This window comes from Bactrocera oleae, chromosome 2 (assembly GCF_042242935.1).
Source record: "Bactrocera oleae isolate idBacOlea1 chromosome 2, idBacOlea1, whole genome shotgun sequence".
NCBI lineage: Eukaryota > Metazoa > Arthropoda > Insecta > Diptera > Tephritidae > Bactrocera > Bactrocera oleae.
In genome coordinates, this window is record NC_091536.1 from 64506209 (window position 1) to 64517579 (window position 11371).

The window sequence follows — 11371 nt, forward strand, 5'->3', positions numbered from 1 at the left end:
TAACTCGATCAGTTTTAGGTGATACAAACAACCGTTAGGTGAACAAAACTGTTATACTCTGTAGCAACATGTTGCGAGAGTATAAAAACAGAGTGTAGTATTCACTGCTTGAGCGAATACTGGTATAAAAGCGTTGTTTTCGCTATGGAGTTGTTGACGTAGTTCAAGAAATTACAACTGCAAGTAAAAACTTAAAAAACTATAAGCTAAAAGATGAAGTTATATTTCATTTGCCTTTTCTTCATACTACTTAGCGCTTTTGTCTTGAATGTAGAGGCAAAACCGAAGGTAATTATTTTTTAAATGTTTGAATACAATCTTAAGTCGATTTTCGCTTTTCAGCCTTGTTTTGGATTCGGAGAACTACACCAGACCACATCTTCAGTAAAGGATATAATTGGAAACCTATTGAAAGAATTGAAGGACAAAAATTAAAGTACCATTTCTAAACTAGTATTTCTTTTTTTATATTTTAATTGGAATACTTAGTCAACTGCATGTGTATAAAAAGATTCAAAGTATTAATATCTTTTTTTTTTCTTTTGCAAAATTTTTCCTAGGAAGGATAGTTAGAGAAGTAAAATTAATTTATACGAAAAATAGTTAGATTTAGATTTAATTTTTTAAGCTTTCACTTTATTGATCTTTATTATGTCATATTAAGATATAGAGGGATATAGAGGGAGCGGTTTGTATACATGTGTATACATATGATCCCACTGTGCATGTTAAGAAAATCCTGCTTTAGAACACACTTTGCTAAATAAACGGTATCTTAGAAACCACTTCACGTGAAAATTAATATCTTCAATATAAATCGAAGAACAGATCATTTATGTGTTCTTATGAAGCATATATTTATATGTTGAAGCTACTTTTCGTTTGAAAATAATTTTATTATAGAATAATGAAGTCTAAGTTAATTCTGGTCTGTCAAAAAAATAAATTTTAACGGCCTTTAAAACAAATCTTTATTGTCGCCATCGAAATGGCTTCCAGAGCAAATTCAATCATGTCAATGTTTAATCCATACTTTTATTATAAGCCTCGGCTGATATGGCCTTCAGTGCCTTCAGAAATTTTGTTTTATTTTCGGTTTCGTCTGATTTTTGCACCTCTACTCGACGTCAAATCGGCAAAAGGTTCAGTTCTAGTTTGGCATTGACACTGATATCCAAAACTTAAGCTAAAATCGTTGACTCGAGCCATATGAGATGTGGAGATCCTCTAATATCTCTTTGTTGCTACGTTTCTCTAATTTTTTCTATGTTCTCATCATAAACGAAGGTTGAAAAACAACTCGCATGAGGCAAGTTTTAGATGACTTCACGATCTTCACTGAATACGTGATAAAATAGACTTCTCAAAACTCTTCTGCAATATTTTCTATGATTCCCTAGTCGTGATTTCATTGGAAACACAAAATTTCAAACAAACTTATTGAGATATTTTTTTGTGGTAAAAATTTCCAACCAACTGTTCGCGTCGTAAACAAACAGCAACAAACTTTACACGAACATAAAAAAGTTATACGAAAAAAAACGAACGGTTTCTAAATTAAAACAGACCAGTCGGAGTCAGTTTTGATCAGACAGTACTTCTAAAGAAAGCTGGAAGAAATAAGTGAAAGCCAGTGAAAGGGATTTGATATATTTTTAAATACAATACGGAATAGTCTTCAGAGATCTGGCGTCAAACGCAGTAGTACTGCCATCAAATCCATTCATTCAAAACCATACATTGAAAACAGCTTGCATTGTGTACAGGAAAACATTACCGTGCTTGAAGCAATGTAATATTTGGCCATCACAGTCAGGAGATGTCAATTAAATAGAAAATGTTTGGGCTTTAATGTCGGCAAAAATATCAAGAAAACATTTAACGTCAACAAAAGATTTCATTTGGCACCTCCAACATTCCTGAGGGTCACTTCCTGTGGAATATGCGGAAAATTTAATTGCAAGTAGCACCTGACATCTTTGGTTGGTCAGGCTATAATAGACAACGTGGCAGATTGGAGCAAATATTTAATAAACGTCAGCTATAATAAAACGATTATTTTCTATAATAACAACATTTTCCCATAAAACCCTTCACGTTTGGAAAACGAAAACGTTATTTTTTGAAGGCGCTATAGTCTCTAAGCCTAATATTTAAAATATTACATATGTGAAAGCTTTATTATTTACACATGAAGGTGTGTTATCATTTACACTAATGAAACTGAAGTGTAAAAAAAACATTAGCCGGCAAAAAAATAAGCAAAATTTCTACAAAGCTTCGAAGAGGTTTATAAAGTAACAATATTTAAATTAATATTAGCCAGAATATACTCTTGCGATTTAAAGTTTAAACAAAATAAGTGAAAGCTTTCAAAAAGATGTGAAAATAATGTTATATTTTTGCAAAGGCGAAAGCTTTTATTAAGATTTTTTTGGCAATTCTAATGTTTAAAACGGAGACCACAGTAGCCATAATAAAACAAACGCATGAGTATAACCCCGTATAACAAATATACATTTATTACAAAAATAAATTTAAAAGCCTAAGCTAACATAAAATAGATAATAGTTGAGAGATTTTCTATTGGAATTGCTCAGAAAAATTTCCAATTAAAAAGAATTAGTTTTCGCCAAGCAAAATTATTACTTTAGCGTATATAAAGTCGAGCGTTTCAAAATAATTAGTGCAAAGCATTAAAACGCGTTCAACCTGAAAAAATGAAGTTAAATTTTGTGCACTATCTTTTGTTATTTATTTTCGTGCTATTTTGTTTTAGTACAGTTATAGAGGCTAAGGTGAGTAATATTTATGAGACTGTGTTCTGTGTTTAAGTTTTTAATAGCCAACCAATTCTCTTCCTTTAGCCGTTCTTCTTTTTTCCAGTTATTCCTAGTCCTAAACCTAGTCCGACAAGCGTGTTTGTCGAAGCTATTCGCCTGTATATTAAGGTAGGATCTCCCTCTACATCGGTAAAGAATGCTTTGACAAATCTCTTGGAAGCATTGCAAAATGAAAGTTAATTAGACTATTTTTTGTATTACGGTTCATGGAATTTTTTTAAGCAAGAAAAATAAAGCAGAAAAATAAAATGTATTCTAATGCCTTTTTAGTAATATGAAATTTAACTTCCTAAGACAGACAACTCAATGTAGGAAACTTGTCGTTTTGAATATTGGTTTTTTTTTGTTTTTTGAACTTTGATCTTAAGAATTTATCGCAGAATCTAATGGTTATAAGTAAAAAAAAAGTTGTCATACCTTTCGCTTTTCTGAAAATTTGGCTAAATCTGTTAGTACAATATACATAATGCATTAATAAGTAAGTACAAAAGTGAATATTTAAGCATATGCTTCAACATACTTATTCGACTCACACACGTGCACGTGCGGGGACTCACAGCAAACACTAATAAACTAAAATCTGTATAATAAATCCCTGTGCGCGTAGACCAGAGAACTAATTTGAGCTTTTCGCAAGAGGGAACATCGAAAAATACAACTTCGAACCTTTTGAAATACACCACGCAATGTTCGAAACGGAGAAAAGGCTATAAATAGACACAAAGAATGTTCTTAAATGAATTATGCGCTTGCTGATTTACATTTGCACATATAAGACGATTATTGGTTAAAGCCCCAGAATTTACAACAAAATAAGTAACTAATAGTAATGCAGCCCAATCGATAATTGCAGTATTTCGTTAGCCATGGTATAAGCCCTTTACGATGAACATAGCCGACCGACATTGTCACAAAATTGTCAACTCCGCGACGATTCGCACAATTTGGTGTCAATATGTATGCGAGCTAATATGTATGTATGTTTTTTTTTTTCATAGAGGAGGATATACATTTACGTATGCCAGGCTTAGGTGTTTCGCTCTGGGTATGTCGGACTTGAACATTAGTCTGGGGACTTGCCAATGTTAATACCGACTAAAACCTCCCCTTTCTTCCGGCCTCATATCCCCCGGAAAATATAAGTTTATACATATGTATGTTTGTCGACAAAGTCGTCATTTGATTTTTTTCAACAACATAATGTCCGGGCGAACTCGCCGTTATTTCGTTGGCTTGCACCCATACACAGAGGCGTTTCAACTGAGGAGCCTAGTAATTATTATGTTGCTTAATTTGTATTGAAAAATACTGATGCATTTATAACTTATTTTCGTAATATAATAATAATATACGTAACAAGTAAGGAAGGGCTAAGTTCGGATGTAACCGAACATTTTATACTCTCGCAAAGTCAAATGGTATACTTGTTTTAGATTTCTTTGGGGATCTTGCCGCCTTGTTCTATGTTGACCGATATTTTCAGTAAAAAGTCAACTATAGACACTGAGGTTATATATTCAGTACCTAGAGGCTTGTACAGCTTTGATTCAATTTAGATAATTTTTGGTCACAAGGTGGCACACTTTAAACGCATTATTCATGCAAATTTTTACCCCGATACAATCATTGTTGCTTGATTTGCATAGCGGAAAGTGAAAGAATCAAATGGAATTTAAAATGGTGTTATATGGAAAATAGGCGTGGTTGTAGTCCGATTTCGCCCGTTTTCGCATTATAACATAGAAATATGAGAAGAATCTTATGTACCGAATTTGGTTGAAATCGGTTTAGCGGATCCCAAGATATGGGTTTTCGCCTAAAAGTAAGCGGTGCCACGCCCACTGACTAATTTTGAACACGGTTCCTATAAATTCATCTCATACCATCCTAGAGATAAAATTTAATGTCTCTGACTTGTTTAGTGCTTGGTTTTTTGCGCTATTTAGTATTTTTTAATAGTACCGTTATATGGGGTGTGGGGGGAGGGGGTGCCACTCGATTTCACCCATTTTCACACTGAAGGTAGAGGTGCTAAAACATTTGCTTCCAGTGAATTTTTGTATTATAGCTTTAGCAGTTTAGGAGATAAGCATATTGAACCTATTAAGGGCGGGACCACGCCCACTTTTAAATAAAATTTTAAACTGCAGATGTCCCTCCTTATTGTGATCCTATATACCAAATAACAGTCTTGTATCTTATTGCGGAGATTAGTTATGGCAATTTATTTGTTTTTGATTAATAGCGTTTTGTGGGCGTGGCAGTTGTCTGTTTACGCCCATCTACGAACAGGTCCTTACCTTTTTGCCAATGAACATGTGTACCAAGTTTTATAAAGATATCTCAATTTTTACTCAAGTTACAGCTTGCTCAGACGGACGGACAGACAGTCACCCAGATTTCAACTCGTCTCTTCATCCTGATCATTTATATATGATATATATAACCCTATATCTAACTTGATTAGTTTTAGGTGATACAAACAAGCCGTTCCTTTATAAGGTGGTGAAAATTTACTTGGTTCCTGCTTAGAGTGGTGTAGTTTGTTGATTTCTATTTTCATGAGGGGAAGGTACCTTTTTGATGTGGTGTAATTGAACTTTCAAATTTGCGCATTTTCGTTGTTCCCTTTTAATAATTTACATTTTAGCACACTAACATTTGCGCTTTGTCTATTTAGTAACATTCTCTGTCAAGAGTGATTTACAAGGTAGACAATTTATCGAGGGGAAGGTACCTTTTTGATGTGGTGTAATTGAACTTTCAAATTTGCGCATTTTCGTTGTTCCCTTTTAATAATTTACATTTTAGCACACTAACATTTGCGCCTTGTCTATTTATTAACATTCTCTGTCAAGAGTGATTTACAAGGTAGACAATTTATCGAGAAATCCGTTACAATGGTTATTGGTATCAGAAATGGGATTGTCAAATTAATTCCCAAGGTGATAATTATTTGAAAATGGCCAAGTTTAACGATCTGAAGATTCCGATTGAGTCGGTGTTGTCATAGTTGGAAGATCAGGAAGCGTGTGAACCAGTAAAAGGATCCTCATAGTCAGAAGTGCAAGAGGCTTGTGTTCCAGTAAAAGGATCCTAACAGTCAGAAGAGCAAGAAGCTTGTAAACCAGCACAAGCGTCCGCACAGTCGGAAGAGCAGGAAGCGTGTATACCTGTACCCAAGTCTTCACAGTCGAAAGAGTAGTACGTGCGTATGTCAGCGTAGGTGTCGTCAGAGTTGGAAGAGCAGGGTAAAATTAGACCTGAAACGTATGTCAGCGTAGGTGTCCAGAATTGGAAGGTGTAATGCATGAAGTGGAGTTGAACCAATGTACGAGTGGAGAAATAAATTCAGAAAGTTCGGTCGCAAAAGCATATTGGGTAGAGCGGAGCTGTTTAAAGTTGATGTGTGGCTGCTTGCATCGAGTATGGAAAAGCGAAATTGAGTAAACGTCCCGAGTACTTATGGTTGTTTCAAAGGTTAGAACTCCTAAAGTTCTTAACGTGCAGTAGAAATGCCCAAGAGGATGGCACTTGCGAATCACGAAAACCTTGGAGAAATTGAAGCAAAGGTTTTATTGGACTGGTTGTAGTCAATCAGCTATGGAGAGGATTACGAAATATGCTGAATGCATTGTAGCTAAAGGATCAAGGTCCAGGAGTCATGGCCAGATGAAACAGTACAGCTCGGATGCGCCAGTTGAGCAAATCGGATGAAGATGGTTAATTTCACACCAATAAATTAAGAAATAGTCATGTTTTGGTAGTCAAGAACCATTTCAACGAATGGCCAAAATTATACACAATTCCTAATCAGATTCTGAACCAGTAGCGGACGCATTTGTCAACAAGCAGCTAACGAGATTCGATGTTCTAGTGGAGTTACATTCTGTTCAAGAATGGAATGTCGAGTCAGCTTTAGGTCAAGGGATGTATCAGAAACTGGGTATCCGCAAAACGAATGGTATTTTTTCCAAGAAGAGAAGGACGGCTTCGGAAGTTAACACCAGCTTATAGCAAATTCGTATTGTAACCTTGTAGCTTAATCTTGAGTTCGACCACTGGATTGTTAAATAAAAGTCAAAATTTAATGTTATACACGTATCTTTATTTCAAATTCCAATAATTTAACACTTTTTATTCGTTATTCCAGTTTACAACTTATTGCAATTGCTCTTTACACAACAACACCCTAATTAGAACTGTGTTTGCTGCACAATCCAGCTGCCCTTATATAGTAGATTGTTAACAAGCTACTCAAACATTCTGGCAACTACGAATTTCGGTATATAGTTAGTTCTAGCAATCTATAGTCAATTCTGGCATTCAGGTTTGTTGCATTGCCTTTCACCTAAGTCTGATAGCCCCGATTAGACATATTTGCGGTACCAAACGCTACAAGCCGTTCCAGATGAACTACCTTCATTTTATTTATTGGTCTGTATGCGATACACTACATCCTTGAGTCGTTTAATAATCTGATATGGTCTTTCCCAATTACACTGTAATTTGAGAGACAGCCTCTTATTTCTTTGTGGGTTATATAACAATACCCAATCGTTTTCAGTAAAACTTTCGTTGTCTCACCATAGCATGTATATCCGTTGGCGTTAAGTCCGAATTTCAAATCAATCGGTAGTTAAAGATCCACCAAAAATTACCCTTGCTGGAGTCTGCGGCGTTGTTTCATGTACAGCAGACCGATAAGACATCAAGAACAAGGATATATGGCTATCCCAATCTGTTTGATACTTGTCCACAACTTTCCTCAAATGTTTTTCCAAAGTTTAATTTAATCGTTCTACCATGCCATCGGACTACGGACGTAGTGCAATTGTACGGGTTTTCCGTATAAACAGTTTCTGGCACATCTCCTGAATTGGCTACTGTTCCTGCCTCTTCGTTAGGAATTGCGTATACTTACCACTAAACATTTGCTGAAATAGGAAATGGACCAGCTACATGGCAACTCGCTCAAACGGCAAACGGTGATGACTACTGGACATCAGCCCTTTAGCAGCAATGCACTCGATACAATTGGCAATCCACTCCGTACCTGAACCAACCCAATAAAATCTTTGTTTTAGTGATACCCATATGTCCTCCACTTGGACCGTTGTGCAGCTCGTCGAAAACTTCGGGAACTCTTACTTTCGTAACAATCATCAGATCACGGGAACATTGCCCATTTTCGCTTTCCCATACGCGATGTAAGCAGCCAGACACTAACGTTAAACTATTTCATTGTGCCCAATTACTATTTCTATTTTCTCTTTCGTTGGACGTTTATTCATCTCTAATTCATGTTTTACACATTTCAAATCTGGATCTTCTTGCTGACATTTTCGCAGTTCTTCCGGGTCCCAGTCTGATGTTATTATTATTAGTTGGACATCTATAATATTTTATTTGGCCTTAGCTTTCGAGCAATGTCTGCATTTCAAATTACAAGGCGAGTCATCGCATCAGCATTTCCATTACTACGACCTTTGCAATGTTCTATAGAGAAGTCGTAACTTTGGAGTCAATCAATCCACCGTGCCAACTGTCAATGCTAACATTGGCGCAATACTTGACCGTTTCTTCAGAGTTTGGAAAGCCACTTTCTGTTCTTTATTCCATTCAAAAACTCTGTTCTTTTTAGTGAGTTCATGGTGTCTACTAGCTACTCTGGCAAAATTTGGAACGAATCGTCGATAAGAAGTACAAAGTCCAAGGAAACTCCGCAATTCATGTAAATTTTTATTAGTGGGCCAATCTTTTACTGCCTCTATCTTTTCATTAGCTGTGCAAATGCCCTCCGTTGTCACTTTGTGTCCTAGTAACTTATTTCATTTTTGAAAAGGGAACCCTTTTTGGAATCAGCTTCAGATCAGCGCTAGCTATCCGGTGGAAAACTTCTTCCAAATTCTTAAGGTGTTCATCGAAGCTTTTACCTAACACGATAATATAGTCGAGGTATACCAAACAGGTCTTCCAGAGTAATTCTTTTAATACCTGGTGCATAAGTCTCTCAAAGATAGCAGGAGCGTTACATAATCCAAAGAGCATTACGGTAAATTGCCATAGACCATTTTCAACGCTGAAAGCCGTCTTTTCTTTGTTTTCTTTGTCTTCTTCGTTTGCTTCCACTTTCCAATAACCACTTTTTAAATCAAGTGTTGAGAACCATTTTGTGGCCGCTAACGAGTCCAACGTGTTATCGCTTTTAGGTAGTGAATAACTGTCTTTCTTCGTTATATCAGGTTATATCCATCTTTCTTCTTCACAAGTCCTACAGGTGACTCGCTGATTGTTCGATTACGCCGCTTTCGCTCATTTCACGTATGGTCTGGCTTACAACTTCACTGTTTCGTTCTTCATGGTTTGGTACGGTCTTTATCAAATATGAGAAGAAGTTTTTTAGTCTTATTTTGAGGGTTTGCTTTTAGTCCCTCGGTCCATGCGTTAATTTCGCTTGATATGTCGATTGGTAACTTCCACTCATTAAGATGATTCTTAACTTCCACTCATTAAGTACTCTTACTGAAACATGTTTATCTTGTCTTGTGATAGCCAGGGTTCTGCCTATAAGTAAGTTTGGTGTATATTTCTTTCTTTTGTGGTCTCAACAAGTAGTGCAGTAACCACACCACTATTTTTCCTTGCGCTTCTGTAGATTTTTCCAAGTAATTTATGAGCTTTAAATGTAAATGTTGCTAAGCAGAGATACACTTTCCTGTCTCAGAGCATACGACACTGTTTCCGCAAAGGTCAGTTTTGGACATGCAAACGCAGCGAAACGTGTATTATTTCGTATTCCATTGACGAAGGTCTGAATTGTCGTGTCCTCGATATATTCCACGGATTTATGTGTATAAGCTTAGTTAGCTAACCTCTCACTCTCTATATAAAACTGCAAAGACTCATTGGATTTCTGGCGGTGATTTCGCAACTCGATTTGGAAAATTTGTTTCCTGTGCTCACAACTATACCGTTTTTCTAATGCACCCGTCAACGTTTCATAACTACTCGCTTCGCAGTTTGAAATGGTCTGTTATATTTCAGCGGCAGATCCTTTTAATGCAACGAACAATGCAGCTACTTTATCTTCTGCGTTCCAATTATTTAAAGATGCCGTCTCATTGAATTAAAGCTTAAAAATATGGAGCGGCCTGTGCTGATATGCGAACATCTTGCGCTGCGAACACTTAGTATATAAATAATTAAATTCTAATTGAATGGCATATTCCTCAACATGGCTTCGATGGCCTCTTAGCACGGATTTTAAATTAGTTTTTAATCCATTTTTTATCAAACTACGTTGCTCCAGCTCGTTTTTCAGTTGTATAATCTTCAGATCATTAAACGTAGCCATTTTCGAACAATTTTTTCTTTGGGAATTTATTTGACAATTCCACTTCTGACACCAATTGTAACGGAGTTCGATCACTGGATTGGTAAATAAAAGTCTACAACTTAACACTTATTGCTCGTTATTCGAGTTTAGAACTTATTATTTATAGCTTAATTGCTCTTAACACGGCAATGCTCTAATTAGAACTGTGTTTGCTGCACTCAGCCCTTATATAGTAGATCCACTAGAACATTCTGGCAACCACGAATTCGCTGTCCAGTTGCTTCTAGCAATTTATTGTTGGTTCGATTTTGTTCTATCATTCGTTTTCGCCACAATATGTACGTGTAATTATTGTTTATACGAATTTTTGTGTAATTAAACACAAATATTTTTAAAAAAATGAGTCTATTTTGTTGCATAGCACAAGTGGCAGAAATGTTCATCGCGACAACTGCTGGTCTGCTGCTGTGACACTCGACAGTTTACAGCTCAAACATGAATATTTTCCAAATTGAAATCAGTTTACACTTACGATAAATCGTTTGAAAACCGCATAACTATTTATTTATCGGTTTTGAAAAGCGTTAACAAGTCAACTAAGTACGATCAGAATAGTTTTCATAACTAAACTAAATTAACGTAACTCCGTGGAAATTCCGTCACGATAATTCCCTTTAAACCTTAATTGAAGACCAAGCAATTATCCAGCAAAACATTTTCAAAATGGGATGAATGAACATATATCAAAAGATATTTGGTACTTCAAAGAGAAAAAGGTCTCCTAGTTCGCTAGTGATGCTTTCGGAAAAACAATGGTAAAAAACAGTGAGCATATGTAGGGAAAGAGAAATATAATAAATATCTCAGTATGGTGAAAAAGAGGGCACAATGCCATCGAAAATATTTTCTATGATCCATTGATATACTCTTATAGTCATTAGAGCTGATCGCAATGCGATGAAAAATCATGCCTATTATTATCCAGTCAAGGAGTGAACTTGATTTCTTTCTTTCAAACATACATAGAAATGTTTACAATGTACATAAAGCATTTTTAACGAGCTGGGACTGATCGACTCGAAGTCACTGACTGTTTACTTTGAGAGTTGAGTTTGAATGTAAAAAAATTCATTCCTAATAACCAAATGTTGAATTAAAGTATGCCTTACGAAATTCATCCTCTTACCGG

General features: G+C 35.8%; 2 long non-coding RNA genes across 2 annotated transcripts; both read left to right on the forward strand.

The window, feature by feature from the left end:
* The first annotated feature begins 101 nt into the window (after positions 1-101).
* On the forward strand, positions 102-798 carry LOC138855707 (uncharacterized). The gene is made up of 2 exons (XR_011394778.1): positions 102-288; positions 343-798. It is a non-coding gene; the product is annotated as an uncharacterized lncRNA (long non-coding RNA).
* A 1855-nt stretch (positions 799-2653) lies between these two features.
* LOC138855708 (uncharacterized) lies at positions 2654-3096 on the forward strand. The gene is made up of 2 exons (XR_011394779.1): positions 2654-2798; positions 2868-3096. It is a non-coding gene; the product is annotated as an uncharacterized lncRNA (long non-coding RNA).
* Positions 3097-11371: the final 8275 nt, after the last annotated feature.